Genomic DNA, 20191 nt, shown 5'->3' with positions numbered 1-20191 from the left:
CAGAAAATGCATGCTAGTGGAAAACCTGTTATTAGAGTCACTTTCTAAGTTTATAAGAGCAAAATCTACAATCAGACCTTGATTGTGGGTCTTTGTCTCCCCATTTGGGTTTGTCCAGAATTCTTGTGCTAAGAGGTTGAGTGTTATGGTTAAAGCTATAATACTTCTGTACGTGATATAAATGCTATTATTCATTGTTAATAGCTTAAAGTAAATATCCAATATGCATTCACCTTAAATAAACAACTGCTATGCTGTGCTTTGTTGGGCATGTTATGTCATGTTTTTATTAGAAGGAGATAAATAGGTTGCCATGGCTGCTTCTATAAACATTTCTTCCTCTCCCTCTCTGTCTTTTCTCTCTTTTTCCCTGCGATCACTCTGTCTTATATATTTGCAGAAATTCAACCTCCAGAACTAGTAATTTTCCAAACAGTCTGCCAAGGATATCGCTGTTTCATTTTACTTGATGTTCCTAGGTTTACTAATGTAACCCGGTAAGTTGCAAATTATTATTATTTACTTTCTTTTCTTATGCTATGCAAAAAATATTAAATGTACATATCCCTACAGACCGGAATAAAGAGTCATATGTATCTCAGTGAAGTTCACCAAACAACATTCCAAATGCGGACAAATAGAAAACTCACTGACTGTGCGGTCATCTTTTTCAGTGAGAGATTGTTATGGGTCCACGTAGAAAACTAAGGCTCACATCACACTTTGTGTATGCCCCATCTCCTTTTAATTTGGAACAGCTCTCCTTCAAGGCAAAAAAGTGCTTAGTTATGCAAAGGTTATGATACAGTGTCCGTGGACAAATTGCATTGAAAAGTTTATGTCCAGTTTGTAAAGGAAACTAATCAGTTAAATACTTCTGCTTTAAAATTGTAGTGCTTCATTAGTACAACTGACAGAGCACAAAGTTTTAGGTAAGTCTAACAACAAATCATTTTTTTTTCTTAAGCCTTTCTTTTCTAATGCTCATTTACAGTGTCTTTCAGTGTTCATTTTTGCATTTTGAAAAGTTATAACATAGCACCTGTAAGTGACTCAGAAATATGGCTAAGTGAAAGCTCTTCTGTCTGTCTCTGGGACCTGAGGAGGCTGCATCTTCAGGCTGCATCAGACTCATAATGAACAGCAAAATCTGGATTGTTAGAAGTCCATCACAATCTAAACACTATACTGTGTTTATTACAGACTGAAACTCTAGACTGTTTTACCAGAGAAAACAAATTTGGGCTCAGGAGGGTAGGCAGACATAATTTTAGTTCTCAGATTTCTTTTCGTACATCTCTCAAAAAGATGTAGCTTACAGAGTTCATAAGATGTTTTAAACTATTAAAAACTAGGCCTACAGCACAGAACTACATAAGCTTTTCCTTAGAGAAAAAATTATTCCTCTACAAAACGTTGTTATTATAGTTGCATTGAGCAATAGCGGCAAATGATGCACGTCCAGTACATACATGCATCGCTTGGAGAGAATGTGCATTTTTGCCCTCCCTTCCCAGGCCATCAAACCCTTCCTTATCCCTATGATCTCTTCTTTCCCACACTCTACCAAAGGCAGAGTGCCAGCTGGGGTAAGAGTCAGGAGTCAGGATGAACTGAGCACCATCGTTTGACAGTTCTACTTTTTTGTTATATGTCCTCATCTTTGTCCTACCCCATACCACCTACGAAAAGACATCAGTGATGAACTATGTCTGCGGATAAACTGTCAAGTATGGTTCCCCTTATTTATGGCTAGACATAAGTCGGGAGTTTCCACCATCTGCTTTAGGTCTAAGAGAAAATCATATTCCTTGCCATGGTTAGGTCAGCTGACAAACCACTGCTCATTCCTACCCAATCATATTCCTTGCCATGGTCAGGTCAGCTGATAAACCACTGCTCATTCCTACCCTAGTATATTCCTTGCCATGGTCAGGTCAGCTGACAAACCACTGCTCATTCCTACCCTAGTATATTCCTTGCCATGGTCAGGTCAGCTGACAAACCACTGCTCATTCCTACCCAATCATATTCCTTGCCATGGTTAGGTCAGCTGACAAACCACTGCTCATTCCTACCCAATCATATTCCTTGCCATGGTCAGGTCAGCTGATAAACCACTGCTCATTCCTACCCTAGTATACTCCTTGCCATGGTCAGGTCAGCTGACAAACCTCTGCTCATTCCTACCCAATCATATTCCTTGCCATGGTTAGGTCAGCTGACAAACCACTGCTCATTCCTACCCTAGTAGACTCCTCATGGTTCTGGTTGGCTAATCAAATCCAGACATCTTGCATCACAATCACGGCTGCATTCTTCTGTGTCATAGAATTGTCAGAAGGATGCATTTTCAAATGTGAGTTTAGCTGGTGGATGATGCCATGGAGATACGGCAAAAAAAAATTTGGGCTTTAGAAAAGGTACATAGAAAAGCCCTAGGATATTTGATAGAAGGGCACACATTTTCATCCTGATGGTACAACACTTTTAGTCATGGCCCATAACTCCCACCAACATGTACTGCCACAAATTAAATTAGGTATCTGCAGCCAGCTGTAATAACCAAGACTAAATGCTCTACATTTCTCTCTTTTACTGCTGCCAACAGCTCTGCATATAAGATCTCTGTACAGCAAGGTCTGGGAATTTGCCCTTTCTCCACTGTTCTGCAATCTCGGAGTTTGTATATATGATTAGCAGGGGGGTGTGGGGGCTTGCTCCCCACATAAAATACATTGTTTTGTTTTGTTTCTTATTGTTTTTGCATTTGATCTAAAACAATTGAATTTTTCTTCTACTTTCTTTTCAGTGTTCCCTGTTACCTTAGATAATTCTACAACCACATGGTGCACATCTATTAACTGCCCCTAATATTGTTTATTAATAATTTATTTATTTTTTGGTTTCTTAAATGAGAAGTTCTGCTGGCCAGACCTCATGTGTTGAGGGCACTCTTAGAGAAAGGATCCAAGGACCAGTTTATAATAATAAAATATGAGTAACAGTAAATGAAAGTGTGCTATAAAAGAAATGTAACATATGCCTCCAACATAAAGAATAAATGGCATTTTCATTTTTTTAGCCAACAACCTTAGACATGCATACAAAGCCAAGGAAGGAAGGAGGAACAGTGGAGGCAACAGAGAGGCTAGACAAATTACATCACTGTACATCACTCAGACAGCTAACCTGGCTATAGTTTCCTCAACTATTACATTGTAACCAACTAGCTATGGCCCATAAGATATTCTATGACAAAGAAAAGACCCCTGTCCTGCAAAATTTACTCAACCATACTCCTGCACCAGAACATTACGTTCAAATAATAAATCCCTAATAAAAGTCTCCACTGCTAATAATCAGGCCAGGGAATCTCTTTTCTCCAACAGTATAGCTAAAGTCTGGAATACTAATTCTAATACAATATCTACCTCAAATCCATTGCAAGTTAAAACTTTACTAAAAACCCACCTAATCAAAAACTGGATTTGTCCATGAAGGGCTCCTGATTAATCCAGTATCTTTTCCATGCTAGGGCTCCTGGTTAATCCAGTATGTTTTCCTAAACTGAATTTAGATGGGAGTCTCTCTTAATAGTCATACACAAAATATATGACACAAATGTAACCTTGTGTTACAATTGAGTAGTATAATTCTAATTACACTAAGTGTCCTATACTCTAGAATTTTAAACTTGTCTTGTATCACAATTTATGCTTCTAATTACACAAAGTGTCCTATATTCTAGATTTCTAGTTATGTCTCACTCTTAAGATTATATTCTATTGTACATTTGGCTGTATTGATCTATTGTACTTGCTGTATGTATTATTTGTTGTATGTATTATTTTTTAACTGGAGCTTTTCTCCTCTGGCCTCTGCTGAAAAAGGACTTGAGTCCAGTCAGACTTTCCCGGCTAACAAATGTTAAATAAATAAAAATAAAATAAAGTGACTCAGAGATGAAGGCATAATTTCTAAGTTGCAGCAAGAATATTGAGTAATCCCTTCCAAATATTCAAACTAAAAAGTACATTCCCTGTCACAGAGACTACACCATCTTAAGACCTGTAAATACAGGAGCTTAATAACCAGAAGGCTGAAACTGCATTGGGCACACTGTGGTTACAGTATTATGAGATAATGCCTTAAACTAGGAAGAAAGAGTAAGTCTAAAGCCAAGCAGTTTTCCTTTTTAGCTATTGTCATTGAAAAGACAGACAGTGGACTCTTGCCTGTAACCAAAATTTTGGACATGAATAGGTCGTATAATCAGGAGATCTAAACATATCTTACTGAATTTTTGAATCTTGGAGCTACATGTTCCAAGCCGAAGTGCATGCTGGTTATTTTATGTGGTGTGTTGATCTTCATTACCCTGGAAATGTTTGCACATGGTTAATTATTAACTTTAAAAAAAAATACCTTAAACAAAAGCATGAAAAAAAGAGAGATAAAGGTAAAATTAGGAGAAGGAAGGTTCAGGGGCAAACTAGATGTTGATGAAGAAGAGATAAAAATAATTAGAAGCATGAGGTTACTGTAGATATCAGATAAAAGGAGAAATGAAGGAGCTGGGCAGGGCTGTAGGAGTACGTGTGAGGGGATGGTGGGTAAACACAAGGGTCGGATAGAATAAGAGGAGAGTAAATTTGAAAAAAAGGTTAGATGGCAAAAGGAACAAGATGGACATAGGAAAGGTGAAAAAGCAATAAATTTCGGTTTTCCAGTCTTAGTATTGTGATCTTCGATCTTCTGATAGTTCGATATTTAAAAGTAGACCCATACACGCACACACACACACACACAAACACACACACACACACATATATATATATATATATATATATATATATATATATATATATATATATATATATGGATTCACGTTATAATCTCGAAATACTGAAACATCGAATTTCATTACATCAAGACTATAAAGTCGAATCTGCAAAATACCGAAACCCCAAAACCGCAACTGTACAAATTGCAAAGTTAAACACACCATACACCATATTACACATACACCACACTACCCACACTACAAGAAACAAACAAAACGCACACAAACATAAAACACAAATTAACAAACCTACACCCCCCACACCCCCACTACTTATATATACTAACTCCGAGATCGCACCAAACAGAAAAAGACAGTAATCTCACAACCAGACATTCTACAGTCCCTCTCACACACACACATCACATATATACAAATACCACCACTTTCAGCACTTAAACACTCATACTTTTACCTGCCTACCCTAACTCACACGTACAACTTCCAAACACACTCACATACACTCAAACACCTACCCGAAACCGTTACAAAATAGTCACTTACCTTAAATTCCACCTAAATCCACACACTGAACTGGACACCATCTACACAATACATTTGACATCATGAACCGTAAAACCATAACCGCAAATTCGACATATCCGGATTTGCAGTTATGCACTTTCATTATTTTGAACATTCGACTTTATAGTCTCAAAATACTGAAATTTGATATTTCAGTATTTTGAGATTATAAAGTGAATCCATATATATATATATATATATATATATATATATATATATATATATATATATATGGATCTACTGTATTTGGTCGAATTACATTTAGTCAAAAATTATTTCAGGCAGCCTACTTCACTGAAAGCTCATTTGCCTGAAAGCCCATTTGGTCGAATTACATTTGGTCAAAAATAGCCCCTGCCCCACTGCAGTGTGACCCTGGAGTGAGAATATAAAGTAAGGGGGCAGTGTGGATGGCACAGCCCCCCAAATTGAGTGGTGTGGGGGCGTAGCCCGCCACATAATTGTAGTTTATGCACTATGATATACATGTGTAACCATTAAAAATACATTGAAACATGTAACGTTAGTAAAAACTAGTTGCAAAATTTGGGGGGGCTACGCCCCCACAGACCCCCCCCCCAATGTGGGGGACTGTGCCCCCCACAGGCCCCCTAACTTTATATTCTCATTCCGAGGTTGCACTGCAGTGGGGCAGGGGCTATATTCCATTTTCGGCCAAATGTAATTCGACCAAATGAGCTTTCAGTCAAATGTGCTTTCAGTGAAGTGGGCTGCCTGAAATCATTTTCGACCAAATGTAATTCGACTAAAAGCAGTAGACCCATATATATATATATATATATATATATATATATATATATATATATATAAATATAATATAAAATTATTATTATGATTGGCTGACATATTAAAAATTATCACCATTGTGAAGATGAGTGTGGGCTGAATAACATTCATATGTTTAACTTTTTTTAGTAAGCTAGGTTGAAAAAGTGCATTCTCTGCATTTTAGCTCAGATACAGGCAGTCCAGTCAGGAACTCATTAGGTGTCAGAAGGTGTGAAATTTCTCACAGGCTAGGTGTGAAAGACTTAATGATTTGCATATACTTACACATTTAAAAGTCAGTATGATAAAACACTTTAATATTCTTAAGGTAATTTGCATAACTTCAAGCCAGTAGGAGTAACCGTCAGTAATAATGACTCCTTTCTAGGCATTGCTTACTCACCTTGCAATCCACTTAATGATATGCTTAATTAGCTGAGCATTAATACATGATGATGTTATACAGTTCCTGGCTCATTGTTATACTGACTAGCTCCCCTCTGAAGTGCCCACATCACCAGATCCTGATAAAAGAGTAGCTCCCTAGCTGGGTCTCTACCCATCTCCCTTTCACACATTTACCTTCATGCCTGGTTGCATGTTAGCAGAGTGCACACAAAGTATTGCATTGTTAGTATCACATTTCCCTGCATGCCTGGTTGCATGTTAGCAGAGTGCACACAAAGTATTGCATTGTTAGTATCACATTTCCTGCATGCCTGGTTGCATGTTAGCAGAGTGCACACAAAGTATTGCATTGTTAGTATCACATTTCCCTGCATGCCTGGTTGCATGTTAGCAGAGTGCACACAAAGTATTGCATTGTTAGTATCACATTTCCCTGCATGCCTGGTTGCATGTTAGCAGAGTGCACACAAAGTATTGCATTGTTAGTATCATTCCCTGTTAGGACACTGGCAGTCATATCTTCAGACATAGTCATCTGCTTGGTCCCTTGTCTCCTTCATCATACTCCAGATAACTCTGGACAAAGGTAATGGGAAAGGTTTCCTTCCCAATGCCATCACTCAAGTATTGCAGATTTTACTATGGCTATTTCTGTGGCTATATCCCACTTACCAGTGGCTTCTTTCCCTTCCATCATTAGATGATGCAGACTTTTGAGGTAGTTTGGTGCCACTGTTGTAGTGCTTACCCTGCTTACTGCATCTTGAGACCTTTGTTTACCAACCTACGTTAGTAGAGAGACCATACATGCCCTTACTGGTTACATTTGAAACATCTAATCCCAAACTCTGAGAAACTGCCAGAACACATGGTGACTCCTTTATCCTGTTGAAACTGCTGTAATGTCTTAGGTTGCACTCTGTGGGTTCCATTATATCCAAATGCAGTCCTGGATACCTCCTTCCTAGGTAGAGCCCCTTCCTCCCCATCTCCCCAGCAGTGTTGTCCTCAGGCAGAATATTAGAGGATTGTTCTTACCAAAAAACTGTCAGGCATTTCAAGCATGATGATCTCACCCATCTGTGAAAATAAGGACTAATTTCTGCATTCCTATGAACCTACAAACCTCTCTGAACTTTATTTGTATACATGTACAATATGTACTGTATACAATTTACAGAGAATTAATTTCAACATTTGACAGAGCCATACACAAAACACTGATCAATACGTTAGAACAATTAGGTATTGATATACTCTTGATAAGATGGATAGCTGCATGGCTTACAAAAAGGACATGGTAAGTATCATAATGCAATTGGACAGGTGAAATTTGTGGGTGTCCTACAGGGCCCTGTCCTTAGTCCATACTTGTATCCTTTAGATCTATTTTTTATCTGAGGTGTTCTACAGTCTATATGCACATGACATGAAAATTAATAAACTTGATTGCATGTGTTACCACTAGGACATGTCTGCTAAAGAACTTGAATAAACTGACCATTTGGACACAGGAGAATAATATGCTGATAAATACATAAAAAACTAAGCATATGAGATTTGGGAAACATAAACTGAAAGGTGAATATTTAATACAGCACACAGTGATTGAAACTGTAGACTCATTTAAGGACCTGGTTATATGGGTAGATCCAGTTTTGAGTTTTTCTGTTCATATCAGCCAACTGATTAACGATAGTTATAGAACTATAGGTTGTATAAAAAGCTATATAAAGTCTAGGAAATCAGAAATGATGAAATCATAGTTTGTTAGTTACATAAAACCCACACTTGAGTACGGAATAACAAAATGGAAACCTCAGGTTCATAGGTTCATAGCATGATACTAGGCTATTGGCCCAGAGGCCCTTATAAGCCTATCCAAGAATTTTGCCCATGTTCCCTCAAAGTCAGCACCTGTTTCCTCTGTCCAGCAGGAACACAGGTGGATCCCAGGGGTGAATTTTCTGTTTCCCATCTAGCCGTCCATGTTCCACTTAAAGAGTGTTAGAGAGTACTCTGCTTGACATGGAGAGAGAGTCTATTCCACAGATGGGGGTGTCTTTGGGACACAAATCTATCCCACCAACAAGTTCTATTAATGTCACAGACCAGGTTAAGGCCTTGTGTGCAGGTTGCGTGAGTGGAGTTTGTCTTACGGATATGCAGCAACTCCATGAAGGCTGGGTCTGAAATGGCCTTGTATGCCAGACATAGGTCACCTCTGAGCAGTCTGTATGAGACTGAGTAGAGGGACAGGGCTTTTAGCCTATCTGTATAGGATAGGTGTTTGAGACCATGGATTTTCCTAGTCAGGAACCTCTGTGGTCTCTCCAACTGCTGCATGTGCTTGGCAATGTATATGCTGAAGGGGGTATTGTACTCAGTAATGAGTCTGATAAGAGAGGAGTACAGGGATATTATGACCTCCTTGTTTCTGGATGAAATACCATTTTGTATGAGGTGGAACATGTAGAAAGCCTTCCATACAACGGAGGCAACATGGTGGTCAAAAGTCAGGTTGCTATCAACCTGGGTGCCCAAGTCCCTCACGACTGATTGCATGCTTTGTACATTATTATTAATGTGATAATTAGTGGGGATGACATTTTCCCCATAGGGGATAATGATGAATTTCTTGGCATTCAGTTTGAGGCCATGCTTCTGGCACCAGTCATTAGTTTGGGTAAGGTCCTCTTCGAGGATGTTCACATCGCTAGGGGAATTTAAGACAGTGCCCAACTTGCAGTCATCTGCAAACCTGGTCAGCAACAGACCACTGGTTTTGGCTTGCACCTCAGAAAAGTATATCCCAAACAGTAGTGGCCCCAAGACCGATCCTTGGCGTACACTGCTCGTTAAGGGTCTACTACTAGAGGTGGCTTCCCCAACTCTGACTGAGTGGGTTCTTTCAGTGAGACAGTTAGCTACCCATCTGGTAACATACAGGTTGATGCTTAGCTGGGAGAGTTTATCTATTATGCCCGAGTAGGGAATAGTGTCAAAGGCTTTAGCTAGGTCAAGGTAGGCAGTGTGCACCGTCTTCCCCTCATCCATGGCTTTGGTGACTGTTTTGAAGAAGTCGACCAAGTTTAACAGGCATTATCTCCCTTTGACAAAACCAAACTGTATAGGGTCAAGTGTCCTTGTTTAGTTTATAAGGTCCGTGATAATACATTCCATGGCCTTGCAAATAAGGCTAGTTAGGCTGATGGGCCTATAATTGCCTGAGTCAGTGGATGCTCCACCTTTGTGTAGAGGGATGACAGTGATTGTCCTCCATTCAGCTGGGATGAAGCTGGTGCTCAGGCTTTGGTTGAAAAGGTTGTCTTATGTAACTGAGAGCTCATGCCTGAGTTCATGTAGGATACAGCCACGGATGTTATAGGGTCCCATGGAGACTGTATTTTTTTGCTTTGAGAGGGCATAAAGGACCTGCTCCCTGGTGATGAGGGGAGGGGGGCAGGTGCTGGGGATGTCCTGGTTTACTGATGGGGGGACAGGGGGGGTGAAGAGAGGGCATAAAGGACCTGATCCCTGGTGATGAGGGGAGGGGGGCAGGTGCTGGGGATGTCCTGGTTTACTGATGGGGGGACAGGGGGGGTGAAGTTTTCACTGAACCTGTCTGTCAGCAGGTTGGCTGTATCTATGGCGTTTGTGTATGTGGTGTTATTGACCACCATTTCAGAGCAGATTTGGGTGTTGCCTTTGAGATTGCGGACATATGTGAAGAAGGCCTTGTGATTGTCCTTGGTGGATGTGGTCAATTTGGACTCAAAGTTAGCTTTAGAGGATTTCACTAGTGACCTTATTTGCTTGTTCAGACAAAGGAGAGATTGCTTCCAACTTGGCACCTGCTCCTTCTTGGCCCTGGACAGCAATTTTTCCTTTTATTATAGAGTTTGTTTATTGCTGCTGTCCACCAAACAGGTTTACTCTTCCTTGAGGAAGTTTATTTGGCCCTGTCAAGTATTGCTAAGTCCATACAGCTATGTAGGTGCTCATATAGTTTTTTGGTGTAGGCTTGGACATTAGTGCTAGTTCCAAGTGAAGGGTCAATGGATGCGATGCTGCTTATACCTGCTCTGAGGAGATTGTAGTCAGCTTTGGAAAAATGTTTTCGTTTGACCCAAGCAGGAATAAAATGGAAAGAATACAGTGGAAATATTCCAAGGGCATCCATAGATATGATTATGAAAGACTAAAATATCTGAACTTGTACAGTGTCTCATATAGATATTTAAGAGGAGACCTTATTTAGGACATTAACAGACATCTACCTCTGGGAATGTTTGGGGCTATCAAAAAGTAGTAATGAATCATAAGAGAATATATGTAGAAGATTCTGTAGGAATGAGAAGTGTACTAATTGGTTATCTGAGAGAGCAGATGATGCATGGAACAGACTGCCAAACTATATTAAAGCAAGCACTAGTTTAGCTATTTCTAAGAACAGTCTGGAAACGTATGGTAATAACTGTTTGGTATTTTGGCAGGCTAGAAGGGTATTAATGCCTGTGCTTGAAATATTTGTATGTATGTATGTTTATAGCAATGTCAATGTCAAAATTTGAACATAGATGTTAATAGCAGGCATTATTGGTGATAACATGTCTGAACATAAGGGATAACAGTAGGCATTAGTCATTGCAGGTACAGTCTGACACAAAGCGATTTTTAAAATTATCTTTAAATTTGTTAACAGTTTCTTGGTTTTGAATGTCAGTAGGCAGGTTGTCCCAGGCTGCAAGTCCCAGTCTTGACAAAGCTCCTTCTTCTACGGATGTCTTGAATTTTGGACATTAGAGGCACAAATAGTTGTCTTCTGAGCTATGGAAGTCATATGAGTCATAAAGATTCTAGTTGTCTACTGATGTACTATGTTCTTCATCTGTAAATATGTTGTAAGTAATTTCTATGTTAAATTGTTAATCGCTATGTAATCCAATGTAACTACTGTCTGTTTATTTTAACTGTGGAGCTTTTCTCCCCGGGCCTCCGCTGAAAATGGACCCACGTCCAGTCGGACACTCCCGGTCAACAAATTTAAATAAATAAATAAAAATAAATAAAATATGAGTTATCTTGAAATGGCAGTTTAACCTTCAGACAGGGCCAATAGCCTAGTCTCAAGATCTTGAAAATTAGAGTGTTAAGTAGAAAAGTAGACCTATTAGTGACAGATAGCTAAATCATGCCTGTCAACTGTCCAGCTTTTCACAGAATGTCCAGATTTTTGAATCATATTTTTGGTCTGTTTCTCACAAAATGGTGTTTTTCTGGAAAATCAATGGCAAATGATTGAAAAATGATGTCAGAAAATAATGGCAGACATCTGAATTTCACATTTTATATCCTTCAGAAAATTCATGCTAATGCAATGCCTGTTATTCTATTAACATTCTAGGTTTGTGAGAACAATTTTAAAAAGTGTCCCTATTTTTGGGCCTTTGCCCCCCCCCCATTATTTGTGGCTTTGTCCAGATTTCTTGCTCTAAGAGGTTTAGAGGTATGAACTAAATCAGTGTTTTCTAGCAACTTACTATGATTGACTACGAGGCTGGCCAGAAAGATAAATCTGCAGATTTTGTTCTCTGCCATTTGAATCAGATAGGTATTATATGCAGAATAGAGACTGAAGAATGGGAGACCATATTCTAATTTAAGTAATAAAGCACTTTTGGCAATGGCTAAACTAGCTTAGGGAGAGAGCAGGTTAGGAATCTTGTAACAGGGTTCAGCTGTCCTAGGATTTTATTGGTTATATTATCAGTGTCTATGCTGTAAACGAAAAAACTTGATCAAGGATTAGGCCCAGATATTTCTATTCAGTGACACTGGGCATCATATTATCTTTATGATCCTTTATAATAGTGAGTGGAAGTGTGGGTATTTTTTTTTTTTTCAGCAGAAAAGACCATAATATTTATTTAACATTTGTTTACTGGTAGTCCAACTTGGAACAAAGCCAATTTGCGTACATAATTAAATTATTTAATTTATAATATTATTTATTTACGTATGTAAGTATTTATTTATTTATTTGGATTAATTAAGAGGTTAACCAGTTGCATAACTGAGTAAAGTCATCTGGCAGTTTACTTTACAGGTTGATGTTTTTTTCCTTCTGACTTGTAAGAGCAAGGTATCATTTGTGTACATAAATAGTTTGAGATTAGGCGATTCTAATGGTAGGTCAGTGGCAAAGACAGCAACTGATAATAGTTGGCAGGGTGGCCTAATGGTTAAGGTATGTGCATTGCATGCACGAGGTGCAGGGTTTGAGCCTCACAAGGGATGATTGGCTAGGCTTAAAATGGCTTGCAAGGGCAGTTAGCTTAGTACTAACCTATAATGGGTCAAGAATGTATCCTTATGGAGCTCCTGTGTTAAGTAAGGCCACAGAGGAAAGTGAATTGTAATTTGCTGGAGAAATCTGCTTTGTAGATTTGCAACCAGAGGATGCCATTTTTCCCAAAGTTTATTTTTTTTAAGTTTATTGAGAAGAATGTGATGGTTAATCATTTTAAAAATCCATAGTCATACCAACAAAAGAAGTCATACCAAAAAAAAAAAAAGATAAATTTCAACAATTGGCTAAGCTTCTGGTGTCATTCAAATGGGATTCAGTGTCTGTCAGCCTGGGATGACATGCTAGACAAGCCACGTTGCTTCACAATAGACATCTTGTACCTGTCACCCCTTGGCTTTCGAATACTGGCCAAGGCTCTTGCTGCCCCCATAGTGCCTTTTTTAGGCAAGGCTCAAAATTCAAACCCACCTCCATAAACAGCACAAGTAAAAAACTGAGGGTTATGCTACTCAATGCCAGGAGTTTAAATCTGAAAATGCATGCGCTCGAAGCACTCCTAAGTATGGAGAACATTGACATCTGTGCAGTAACTGAAACCTGGTTCAAGGCTCCAGAGAGCACTTCAGCACTACTGGGCTACAACTCATACCACACATTTCGGCCACAGAACACAGACCGAAACACAAAAGGAGGGGGTGTATCCATATTCATCAAGGCTACCCACACCTCCAGGTTAGTGGCGCAGCATGATACCTCTGAGATCATCCATGTGCAACTAACATCGGGCAAATCTGCAATGCAAATTGTGGCCTGCTACAGATCACCCTCCATGACCCAGGACCACCACTCTGCCTTTCTGGAGACACTGGAAAACATGAAGGTCCTATGGAACACCCTGATCTTGGGAGATTTTAATTACCCTAACATTAACTGGGAAAACTTCTTGAGTACAAATTCCCAGGCTCAGCGCTTCCTGGAATTTATCAACTCAAATGCCCTGGATCAGCTGGTAAACTCCCCTACTAGAGGCCACAACATATTAGACCTGGTCATCACCAACATGGGCGACAGGTGCTCCGTACTGGAGGTCAACCCATCACTGGTTAGATCAGACCATAAACTAATCATCCTGGATGTCCATACCCCCCCACCACCACCCCAACCAAGGAAACCACAGTGAAAAACTTTTCTAAAGCAAACTTCACCTTACTTAAGTCAGAGGTGGTAAGTTTCACAGCCCCCACGCTAAAGGATGACACTGCCCAAGATGCAGAATCCTTTACAATTGCACTCTATGAGCACCTACAAGGATGCATGGATCGTGCCATCCCTAGCAAAACCAAGACTCACTCCCCTAAGAGAAGGAAACCAGTCTGGTGGACCCCTGCCATAAACAGGCTATACAATAGAAGGAGGAAACTAGTTCAGAAAAAGAGCAAATCCCAAGAAGAAAGACATCCCTGATCAGTATCAGTAAGAAACTAAGGTCCCTCATAAAATCATCCAAGGCTAACTTCAAAAGAAAAATAGCCAAGGACTCGAAAGATAACCACAAAGCCTTCTTTAACTATGTCAAAAATCTATGTGGCAACTCGCAGATATGCTCTGAGATAATGCAAAATAGCACAAAATATACTGAACCTACTGATATTGCCAACATACTGGCAGATAGATTCAGTGCAAACTTCACCTCCCTCTCACCTTCAAAAGGGCCCACAACAATACCGGAAAAGTGTAGTGTCCCGGAAATCACAGAAGCACAGGTGAAAACAGCCCTTTCAAAAGCCAAAAACAAGCATCAATGGGGCCAGATGGTGTCCCAGGCTGCGTCTTGCACGAACTACAGAACAAACTAACCCCCCACCTAAACACGCTGTTCAACTTCAGCCTCTCCACAGGCTACGTGCCCATAGAATGATGCACAGCAATGGTTATTCCGCTCCACAAAGGAGGAGCCACAACTGGCCCTGGTAACTATTGCCTCATAAGCCTGACTAGCCAGGTCTGCAAGGCTATGGAGCGCATCATCATGGAACTCATTAACAAAGACATTGGGAACCTCCAAACACTTGACCCGACACAGTTCAGCTTTGTTAAGGGCAGATCATGCCTACTAAACCTGGTTGACTTCTTCGAGACAGTTACCAAGGCCATAGATGAGGGGAAGGTGGTTCACACAGCCTCCCTTGATCTCGCCAAGGCATTCCACACCATTCCCCACTCGGGTATTATAGAAAAACTCACCAGCCTGAACATAAACCCCTACGTCACAAGATGGGTTGCCAACTGGCTTACAGACAGAACTCACACGGTAAGAATAGCAGGCTCCAGGCCTGACTCTAAACCAGTCACAAGTGGTGTCCCACAAGGCTCAGTTCTGGGACCCCTACTGTTCGGCATATATCTCTCAGAAGTACAGGCAAACAAAGGAGGACTATGGCTAGCTAAGTTCACCGATGACTGCAAACTGGGAGCCATAATTGACTCTCCGGCTGACACGGACATCCTCCAAAAAGGCCTTACTGAGACAGACACCTGGTGTCAATGTCATGGCCTCAAGCTAAATGCCAAAAAATGCATAGTCATCCCATTTGGGAAAAACAAAACACCCACGAATTACCACATAGGCGGCAGCCCCCTTAATACAGAAGAGGTAATAAGAGATCTGGGGACTCAGATAGATAGTAATCTCTCCTTTGACAATCATATTGCTAAAGTGTGGCCCATCTAATTACTAAGGGGTTCACATCTAGAAATAAAGAGGTTATAGTGCCCCTCTACTCGTTACTCATCAGACCCATCATAGAGTACAATGCCCCATTTGGGATGTACCTCACAAGACACTTCCAACAGCTTGAAAGACCAGAAAAGCACCTCACCAAGAGGATTACTGGCCTCAAACATATGTCCTATGTCCTATGCAGCCTGACTGAAAAAACTCTGGCTGTACTCAGTGGCATATCCCTTACTTAGAGGTGATCTCTGCCTGACTTACAAAGCCATGTCCAACTCAGAATTGATGGACATGCTCCACCTAAAGAAATCCAAGTCACTGCGAGCCACACGCTCTAGTGAGCTAAACCTAGTGAGCTAAACCTCGCCACAACAATAAATAGAATATGCTGGAGGGATAGATTCCTGTCACAGAGACTCCCCATGCTTTGGAACAAAATTCCTAACTATATTAGGCAGAGCCCCTCTCTAACACTCTTCAAGAGAAGCCTTGACGAGTAGATGGGTAACAGAAAGTACACCCCTGGGATCACTTCATTGGCTCTGCTTGACAGAGGCTCAGTTAATTAATCAATGGGGTGGCGAAAGCCGACACACTCTGGCTAGGCTTATAAATGTCCTTGGGCAGATAGCCTAGTACCTACCTATGAACCTATGAACCTAAGTACTTGGCTATGATAAGGCCTTCATTCATATTTCAGTAAATTACATTTGTGGCCATTAAAAGTGTAGTAAATGTGGTAAAAGTGTTATGAAAATCATGTTCAGCATGAGACTAGTTAGTTGTTTAAATAGTAGTTTTTCAAATAATTTTGTTAAAGGGTAGAAATTGGAGATGGGCCTGTGATCCTTTAGTTCTGTTGGTGCAGACAGTTTGGGCAGTGGAATTATGTATTTATATTTGAATGCTGAAGGGACAGAAGCAGTCATTAGTGTTAGTTTAGAGTTATGAGATAGGGGTTTTGCAATTTTTTCAGCTACAAGTTTAAGAAGAAGCATTGAAGCTTGGAGAATTTGGCACCTGTATTAGTAAGATTAAATAGTAGTGGTTTAGTCTGTTTGACAGTGATTTGGTGTGAAGTAAAGTTGCTACATATATAGTGGGTGTAAAGAAGAATCATTTGGTTCATCATCTGTCCATTTGGATTGAGAATGATTGGGGAAGTTGTTTGTTATTTCTGATGGACTTCCGAAAGTGAGCATAATCATTGGCAAAGAATAGTTTGTTTATGGGGGTTCTGTTATTGGATAATGCAGAGGGGTTCTTTAATGCTCCTGTCAACTGTTCTCATCCATTCTGGAAAAAGTTAAAGCTAATACAGGTGGCGTCTTGCTTTGTCCTTAACTATAAAGCTTTTGGTAGCTATCCAGTTTCCTTTGAGATTATGAAGACTTCGTGTATGCTGAATTTTGGGAATGTATTCTTAATGTTTTATTATTTATATCTGTTAATTTGTTTGCTTATTGTGTATGCAGTTTGTAATCTGATCTTTACTTTGAATGCATTTGCTAGAATATTTCATATCTGAAATAGTTCTATGTTTTCATTGTTTCTTATTTGCTTGTGTTCACTTATGCCTTTGTAAAGTGAGGTTTAGCTTAGGTTTTAGCACTGAAATGAAGCTAAATTGAAACTGAAGTACATATTCCACAAAACACTTTGTACAAGACAAGTAAAACGTTCTATGTTTTGGCCCACATGATTTGAATTTCCATTTCCTGTTCTTTTTCTTTATCTGTAATGTATTTGTCATATTTCCTCTCCGGTATGAACATCTATTTCATGAGAGAAAAGGAATGCTGTCATGCAGGGATTACATAAAATGCTTTGCCTGTCTCTACAGTGTACTTGACTATAATTTACTTCTCGCCTCTAGTAACTCAAGTATCTCTGGTGAATTGAAGTCACAATGAATTGTGGATGTGTTTTTCCTGTGGGTATTTTATTTATTTTTTTTATTAATTTTGCTGCTACAGCTAGTATTTCTGTAACTGGCCTTGCTTTATATGACTAATGCTGATGTCCTTGACCAAGATTGTCTTCAACATCTATAACTTTGAAAGGATATACTATGAAGTACTACCAACGAACTGACTACACTCCCGGCAGGTCATACTGGCTAGCTACCCAACATGTTGCTGCAGTTTCCCTATACTAGTAATACATGAGTAATAGTTGTTTTAGCAGGAGAGATGCTAGTTCCGTATAACTGATTTGGGGAGCCCATTTACTAAAATATTCACCCCTAGACTGCACCAGCTTATAGTAAAAGGAATACTATAGTATTCCCTTATCTTCAAGTTGGTGCAACCTCAGAGTCAGTAAATATATCTGGAAATCAGGACTGTGGGAAAAAACTCCCAGATTAGCAGGTGTGACACTCTTAAAACAGCAATTATTTTATTTTGCAGTGGGATAGTGTAGTCTGGCAGTCAGGCATATGTAAGACTGTCAGAGTTACTTCAAAACAGATCTCCACAGAAATGTATATTTTCATATTGTATAATGAGGTCATGACTAAAAATGTTACATTATTACAAATTACAAGCTCAAGTTATTGACAGGCTGTCTCATATCTTGCCTCCTATATCTTTGAGCTTGTAATTAGCTACCATATTATCTAAAACATTTTTAAATTGTTAATCAAAACAGATCTCCTCTAAACAGCCTATAATAACAGAATATAACCGACGTTGTTCATTTATCTGCATGGCTTAAGTGTTGAACACACTGTTTATATTTCATATATATAATCACTGCATGTTTTTCTGTTTAAAATCTTTAGTTAAACAGCCACAAACATCCGTTTTACTTTACTGCTGGTCTCAGTAATGCAGTCAACAAAGGTACCAGTGTGTTGGGTGTACAGATGTTATACAATTAAAGACAGTTCTCATTTTAAATAGCACTTTCTAACAATATCAATTACTTTGGCTGTGACTTTCAATTTGCAGTGAAAAATGTTCCTAATTTTCTGTATGCTTTCATCTTAACTAGTATGATATTATCAACAGAACATGTTTCATCTTAACTAGTATGATATTATCAACACAGCATGTTTCATCTTAACTAGTATGATATTATCAACACAGCATGTTTCATCTTAACTAGTATGATATTATCAACAGAACATGTTTCATCTGAACTAGTATGATATTATCAACACAGCATGTTTCATCTTAACTAGTATATTATCAACACATGTTTCATCTGAACTAGTATGATATTATCAACACAGCATGGTTATTTTTCTTTCCCTCGAAATGTGTAACTGAACTGTTTTTGGTATCACAGTTAAGCCCGTTATGTCTAGATGATGCATAGAGTCAAAAGTTTTAAGTGTTTTTCTACTTGTGATAATTTTTCCTCTTTGATTTCCAACCCAGTATCACAGTTCTGGTGTTATTGATTCTGGTACAATGTTTATAAAAACCTTTACTATTTACTGAGAATGTTATAAATAAGTCACAACAGTGAGCTTTACGCTTTCCGTGCATCTCCTGTGCCCCCGGTCCCAGTTATGTAGGCCCTCTGTGATCATAATTTTCCTTGTAAAGGATTCATCCATTGGGACCACTGCACCTGTCAGTACTCAGATAAATAAAAATAAAAAGAAGCTGCGTATCAATGCATATGATCTAGCACCACCATTTGAAAAAAAAAAAAACAAATTGAGATTTTTTTTTCCTTGGAGCTATGAATGTGTAAACCATCTTCCCATACACAGATATTGCATGAAACATCTTCCCATAAATAGCTAGTGCTAAAAACCACAATGAAAGAATTCCTGGTGGAGTGACATAGATTTTAAAATGTATTAAGCAGGGGAAATTGAAATAAAGATTAGACTACACCAGTGTTTTTATTTACAGAGTGGCCACAGGAAATGAATACTATGAGTTTCAAAGTACTCATTGGCCATCCTGTTATGTCTATATGCAAATAACAAGCACCTTGCATCACACCACAATTTAGCTATTTTTATTTGTTTATTTATTTATTTAATTACTCTGCAAATTTTAGGAAAGATACAGGATTACATTGCCAGTAAAGGCATGTTTGCTTTCCTTTTTCTAACTGTAAAGACAGGTGTATAGTGTGGTTAATTGACTTCACTTGACAAACTAATGGACCTAGCTGGATTTGAACCTATCATCCAAGAATATTTGTGCTGTTTTTATGCCTCGGACACACATTCAGACTAAACAGTAAAAACATGAACCATATATGCAAGCAACTGTTGACAATTTGTTTTATTTGCTTATTTATATAGAAGAGCCCAGCTTATCTGTTGTTCCACATTCTTCATTCAGCCACCTTTCTGCAAAGTTCCCAGCAAGAAGTGACATGATTTACAATTTGTTTGGGAAACAGTACACTTCCAGAGCAATCTGTCTGAACGTTTCCCATCTAATCAGTCATAATAAACCCTAGTTGGTCTCTAGCAATTATCACATCTGCCTTTATGGGATTTTTTGTTTGTTTGTTTTTTCTTAACCATTATGTCTATAATATGAAAATGTTGTTTTGGTTGTCGATAAGTCACTGAGCTGAGAAGAGAAAGAATTACAATACC

General features: G+C 39.1%; 1 protein-coding gene across 3 annotated transcripts in view; it reads left to right on the top strand.

Annotated features, from left to right (window-relative positions):
* Positions 1–357: 357 nt before the first annotated feature.
* The window catches only part of LOC122807544 (tetratricopeptide repeat protein 24-like), a 250011-nt gene continuing 230177 nt past the window's right edge, over positions 358–20191 (top strand). For all 3 annotated transcript variants that reach the window (XM_044078464.1, XM_044078463.1, XM_044078462.1), the window contains exon 1: positions 358–497. The gene's annotated coding sequence lies outside the window, so the exon portion shown is untranslated. The remainder of the gene's footprint in view (positions 498–20191) is intronic.

Source organism: Protopterus annectens, chromosome 7.part1, assembly GCF_019279795.1.
Source record: "Protopterus annectens isolate FY-2018-M chromosome 7.part1, PAN1.0, whole genome shotgun sequence".
Taxonomy (NCBI): domain Eukaryota; kingdom Metazoa; phylum Chordata; order Ceratodontiformes; family Protopteridae; genus Protopterus; species Protopterus annectens.
The sequence above is the reverse complement of the archived record's forward strand: the minus strand, read 5'-3'. Positions and strand labels throughout refer to the sequence as shown.